Source organism: Colobus angolensis, unplaced genomic scaffold, assembly GCF_000951035.1.
Source record: "Colobus angolensis palliatus isolate OR3802 unplaced genomic scaffold, Cang.pa_1.0 Scaffold424, whole genome shotgun sequence".
NCBI lineage: Eukaryota > Metazoa > Chordata > Mammalia > Primates > Cercopithecidae > Colobus > Colobus angolensis.
Window position 1 is genome coordinate 1,027,067 of NW_012117644.1, and position 6,185 is coordinate 1,033,251.

General features: G+C 44.9%; 1 protein-coding gene across 2 annotated transcripts in view; it reads right to left on the minus strand.

The window, feature by feature from the left end:
• NUMA1 (nuclear mitotic apparatus protein 1) overlaps window positions 1-6,185 on the minus strand; it is an 83,805-nt gene that overhangs the window by 76,228 nt on the left and 1,392 nt on the right. The gene's annotated exons all lie outside the window — the stretch shown is intronic.

Sequence of the window (6,185 nt, forward strand, 5' to 3'; positions counted from 1 at the left end):
AACTCCGTCTCAAAACACAAAAAAATCCCCAGAAATTAACCAGGCAGTAGTGGTGTGTGCCTGTAATCCCAGCTACTCAGGAGGCTGAGGCAGGAAAATCACTTGAACCGGGGAGGCAGAAGTTGCAGTGAGCAGAGATTGTACCACTGTACTCTAGTCTGGGCAATAGAGCGAGGGTCCATCTCAAAAAAAATAAAAAGAAGTAGTTTCTGTAAAGTACTTAGAACAGTGCCTAGTTCACAGCATATACTGGAAAACAAAAGTCACCTATTGCTATTACTAACTGTTGACAGAACAGACCAGGCTGGGTGTGGTGGTTCATGCTTGTAATCCCAGCACTTTGACAGAATTGCTTGAGCTCAAGAATTTGAGACCAGCCTGGGCAACATAGCAAGACCTCGTCTCTACTAAAAATAAAGAGTTGCCAGGCACAGTGGTGTGCACCTGTAGTTTCAGCTACTCAGGAGGCTGAGGTGGGAGGATAGCTTGAGTCCAGGAGACTGAGGCTGCAGTGAGCTATGACGACGCCACTGCACTCCAGCCAGTGACAGAGCAAGACCCTGTCTAAAAATAACAAGCAGGCTGGGTGTGGTGGCTCACGCTGGTAATCCCAGCACTTTGGGAGGCCGAGGTGGCTGGATCACCTGAGGTCAGGAGTTCGAGACCAGCGTGGGCAACATGGTCAAACCCTGTCTCAACTAAAAATACAAAAATTAGCCAGTTGTGGTGGCACGTGCCTTTAATCCCAGCTACTCGGGAGGCTGAGGCAGGAGAATCGCTTAAGCCCGGGAGGCAGAGGTAATGAGCCAAGACTGCACCACTGCACTCCAGCCTGGGTGACAAGAGTGAGACTCCATCTCAAAATAAATAAATAAACAAACAAACAAATAAATAAAATAAAAATAATAAACAATACAAAAAACAGACCAGATAACCTGAACACCTTCCTACTAAATATGCCTGGAAGTGCTCAGAAAAATATAATAAACATCCTTTTAGACTGTGCCAGCTATTAAGGTACTGTCTCTCAGCTCCAAATCTACCATTATGCTCCACTTTGTGATGCTGGGGCCTGGACTCCACTAAACCCCATTTCCCATTTGCCAGCTGACTCCCTGTCAACAGGGGGTGATAAAGGGAAAACAAGACAAGAGAAGGCTACAAGAGACTTCCTCCTTCCTGTAGCCTGATGTTTCTTGACAGCAGAAGTTGGTTCTTCCCAGTTGCTTTCTAACCTCCCCAAACCAGCCTCCTGCCACTCAAAGGCACCAGCATCAGCTAAGTAAGGCTCAATAGAAGCCAGCTCCTCCAGGTTCCTCCTATGAGGGCCTGAGAAACCAGCAGCACCAGGCAACACCCTCTCTCCAGAGAACCTGGGTGCAGCTCCTCCAGATCCCTCTAGACTTCTAGGTTCTGGTAACCCCAACCTTCCTCCCTGTTTTTCAGTCCTGGATGAGAAAACTTCTTTATGCAGTTATTATATCGAAGTTACTTTAATATTCCCTTTTTGCTTTTTCAGCCCTCCACCAAGGCTTTAAAGCAATCTCCTTTATGGATTTCACTCTATTGTGTGGTTTCTGTTTTGCTGATTGGACCTGAACTGACATATAGATAAACTGAGCTCTCAAGAAAGTAAGAAAAATCCCCAGGAACCAAAAACAAAGAATTAGTGAGGAGGATTCAGTGAGCTGATGACATAGCTGTCCTAGCAGTGTATGGAATTTATAACACCCTCATAGGTTCAGAAGACAGATCTTGAGTCCACAAAAGGCACTGAGATCCCTGTGCAGAGGCGAGTCTCTTAAATTTATACTAAGATAATAAACTAGAAAAAAAAAAATCTGTCCAGAGAGAAATAAAAAAGCTTGCCTTGCTCACTTAGTGAGACAGGAGGGAAAAACCTTCTAGGAATTCAAAACAGGCTGGGTGAAGTAGTTCATGCCAGTAATCCCAGCACATTGGGAGGCTGAGGTGGGTTGATTGCTTGAGCCCAGGAGTTCGAGACCAGCCTGGGCAACATGGCAAAACCCTGTCTCTACAAAAAATATAAAAATTTGCTGGGTATGGTGGTATGCACCTGTAGTCCCAGCTACTTGGTAGGCTGAGGTGGGCGGATTGCTTGAGCCCAGGAGGCAGAGGTTGCAGTGAACCAAGATCCTGCAACTGCACTCCAGCCTGAGCAACAAAGCCAGATAGATCCTATCTCAAAAAATAAAATAAAATAAAATTCTAGAAAGCAGAAATTAATCTGTAGTGAAAAACAATCAATCAGTGGTTCCTGGTATCAGAGTGAAAGGAAAAATGGACTGTAAAGAAGTATGAGAGACAGGCGCAGTGGCTCATGCCTGTAATCCCAGCACTTTGGGAGGCTGAGGAGGGCTGATTACCTGAGGTTGGGAGTTCAAGACCAGCATGACCAACATGGTGAAACCCCGTATCTACTAAAAATACAGAATTAGGTGGGCATGGTGGCACATGCCTGTAATCCCAGCTACTGAGGAGACTGAAGCAGGAGAATCGTTTGAACCTGGGAAGCAGAGGTTGCACAGAGCTGAGACTGCACCACTGCACTCCAGCCTGGGGAACAAGAGCAAAACTCCATCTTTTTTAAAAAAAAAAAAAAAAAAAGGCCGGGCGCGGTGGCTCAAGCCTGTAATCCCAGCACTTTGGGAGGCCGAGATGGGCGGATCACGAGGTCAGGAGATCGAGACCATCCTGGCTAACACGGTGAAACCCCGCCTCTACTAAAAATACAAAAAACTAGCCGGGCGAGGTGGCGGACGCCTGTAGTCCCAGCTACTCGGGAGGCTGAGGCAGGAGAATGGCGTAAACCCGGGAGGCGGAGCTTGCAGTGAGCTGAGATCCGGCCACTGCACTCCAGCCTGGGCGACAGAGCGAGACTCTGTCTCAACAACAACAACAACAACAAAAAAAAAAAGCATGAGAGAAATCCTCTGTATCTCAATTATGGCTTCTGTTTACAGGTGTAGACGTCTGCCAAAACTCAACTTTCTTTAAAATTATTACAGACACAAAATTGAAAACATGAGACAAAAACAAGATCACGAAAAACAAGCAGATTTGAAAATGAATCAAAGAGCACTTCCAATAAATGAAAAAGTTAGCTAATAAAAATAAGAATTCAAAAAACAAATCAAACCTAGCTAAAGAGTAAACTAGTAAACTAGAAGATAGATATAAGGAAACTATCCACAAGTTAACACAGAAAAATAGAAATGGAAATTATGAAAGAAGGAATAAGATGTGGATGACAGAATGAGGAAGTTCAACATAAGTTAAGCATGAGATCTGAGAGAGGTAAACAGATAATGATTGGGAATTTTTACACAATTAGTGAAAATATATGAAATTTCAGATTAAGGAATTACTATATGCCTCCAGTATATAGTGATTTAAGAAAATGGCCGGGCGCGGTTGCTCAAGCCTGTAATCCCAGCACTTTGGGAGACTGAGACGGGCGGATTACGAGGTCAGGAGATCAAGACCATCTGGCTAACACGGTGAAACCCCGTCTCAACTAAAAAGACAAAAAACTAGCCGGGCGAAGTGGCAGGCGCCTGTAGTCCCAGCTACTCGGGAGGCTGATGCAGGAGAATGGCGTAAACCCGGGAGGCGGAGCTTGCACTTGCAGTGAGCTGAGATCCGGCCACTGCACTCCAGCCTGGGCGACAGAGCGAGACTTCATCTCAAAAAAAGAAAAGAAAAGAAAAGAAAAGAAACTTAAATTCACGCCATGTAATGGAAGTACAGAACACAAATGACAGCAAAGAGGATCTTAAAAACAACCAGAAAGAAAGACAGGTTACCTACAATTAAATAAGTTAATCTGTAAGCATAGTTCTCAGGAGTAACAACAAAAAGCCAGAATTTCAATGAAAAAACAGTTTCGGTTTTTTTTGTTTTTTTTTTGAGACGGATTCTTGCTCTGTCGCCCAGGCTGGAGTGCAGTGGCGTGATCTCAGCTCACTGCAAGCTCCGCCTCCCAGGTTCATGTCATTCTCCTGCCTCAGCCTCCCAAGTAGTTGGGACTACAGGCGATCGCCACCAAGCCAGGCTAATTCTTTTGTATTTTTAGTAGAGACGGGGTTTCACCATGTTAGCCAGGATGGTCTCGATCTCCTGACCTTGTGATCCGCCCCTCTGGCCTCCCAAAATGCTGGGATTACCGGCCTGAGCCACCGCGCCCGGCTGAAAAAACACTTTCAAAGTGCTAAGAGGCAACAATTGGAAGCCTAGTACCCAGCTAAACTACCCATCAAGACTGAAAGTGAGCTGGGCAGGAGAATGACATGAACCCAGGAGGCGGAGCTTGCAGTGAGCTGAGATTCGGCCACTGCACTCCAGCCTGGGCGACAGAGCAAGACTCCATCTCAAAAAAAGACTGAAAGTGAAATAAAGATTTTTTTAAATGAAGACAGTGTTTACCACTAACAAATTCCCACTGAAGCAAACATCTGGGGGATGTATATATCTATGCAATAAAAAAGGAAGGAATAAAATGCAGGGAAGAACGGTGAAAAAACCAACAGCAGACATACATGGGTAAAACAAAATAATCACTAACAATACAAAACAATATACATATTTTAATTGAGTTGGGGTCTCACTCTGTTGCCCAGGCTAGCTAAGAACTCCTAGGCTCAAGCAATCCTCCTGCCTCAGCCTCCAGAGTAGGGATGACAGGGCAAGCTACCATGCCCAGCTACAAAATAATAATTATTAATTAAAATTGTTCAACATAGAGATGGATTGACTTTGGGAATGACCTCATTCTAGAAAGTACTCACTTTGAGTCTGGACAACACCTTTTGGTATGTTTAGTGTACACGGGGTAAGAGGCTGAATTAAATGACCACACCATATATTAGGTTAATGCAAAAGTAACTGCGGTTTTTTGCCATTACTTTCAACAGCAACAACTGCAATTACTTTTGCACCAACCTAGTATCTTCTGATCACAGTTTTATCAATTAAACACAGCTGTCCAAACAGCCGCTGATCAGCTCTGTTCAGCCACCCGAGCAGCGCTATGCCCTCATCCTAACAGTTCTAGAATTCATTTTTATTTCAAGGCATTTTTCCCACTTCCATGTTCCACATGTAAAAAATAATTCTATGTTTCTTAATTAGCTTTCAGGTAAGATCTTTAAGCTTTTGGAATGTACAGCTTTTCGCTTTGAACTAAAAGCTTAGACATTACAATTAGTCATCCCTTGCTTGAACTTAGGCTAAGAAAATAGTACTTTTGAAGCTTTCACAAAGAAGTATGTGGTTCTTCCTCTAAAGAAGAAAATACCAGGCTGGGCGCGGTGGCTCAAGCCTGTAATCCCAGCACTTTGGGAGGCCGAGACGGGCGGATCACGAGGTCAGGAGATCGAGACCATCCTGGCTAACACGGTGAAACCCCGTCTCTACTAAAAAATACAAAAAACTAGCCGGGCGAGGTGGCGGGCGCCTGTAGTCCCAGCTGCTCGGGAGGCTGAGGCAGGAGAATGGCGTGAACCCGGGAGGCGGAGCTTGCAGTGAGCTGAGATCCGGCCACTGCACTCCAGCCTGGGCGGCAGAGCGAGACTCCGTCTCAAAAAAAAAAAAAAAAAAAAAAAAAAAGAAGAAAATATCACACAGAAAGAGGGAGAGAAGAAACACACACCCATCCGTGCTGACAGAAAGCACCTTACATGATCCTCATGTTCGCCCCAGATTCCCATCTATTCACAGCAAAGAGAGGCCCAACTCCCTCACCATTAAAGCTTTAAAGACCAGACAACCCAGAAGTTTGGAAACACAGAACCAGGCAACAGATACTAGAGAGAGGGAACTATGTATTAAAGCAAGAAACTATCATCACGTTTTCAAGAAGGAGTGCCATTCCAGAGAAGACAGCTTAATACTGAGGTTCAAATGCCACTAAATGAAAACGGGAAAGCGAAGTTCCAGTGCCCTTTCAGCCCAAGAAATTATCAAAGCATACATTTATTCCCATTACATGTAGCAAATCCTGCCTGGCCATTAGGATGCAGTGACAAAAAAGTCTCTCATTATCTAGAAGGGCAGACAAACTCGCATAGACTCTTAAAATACCAGATGACAGGCCGGGCGTGGTGGCTCACGCCTGTAATTCAAGCACTTTGGGAGGCCGAGGCGGGCGGACCACGACTTCAGGA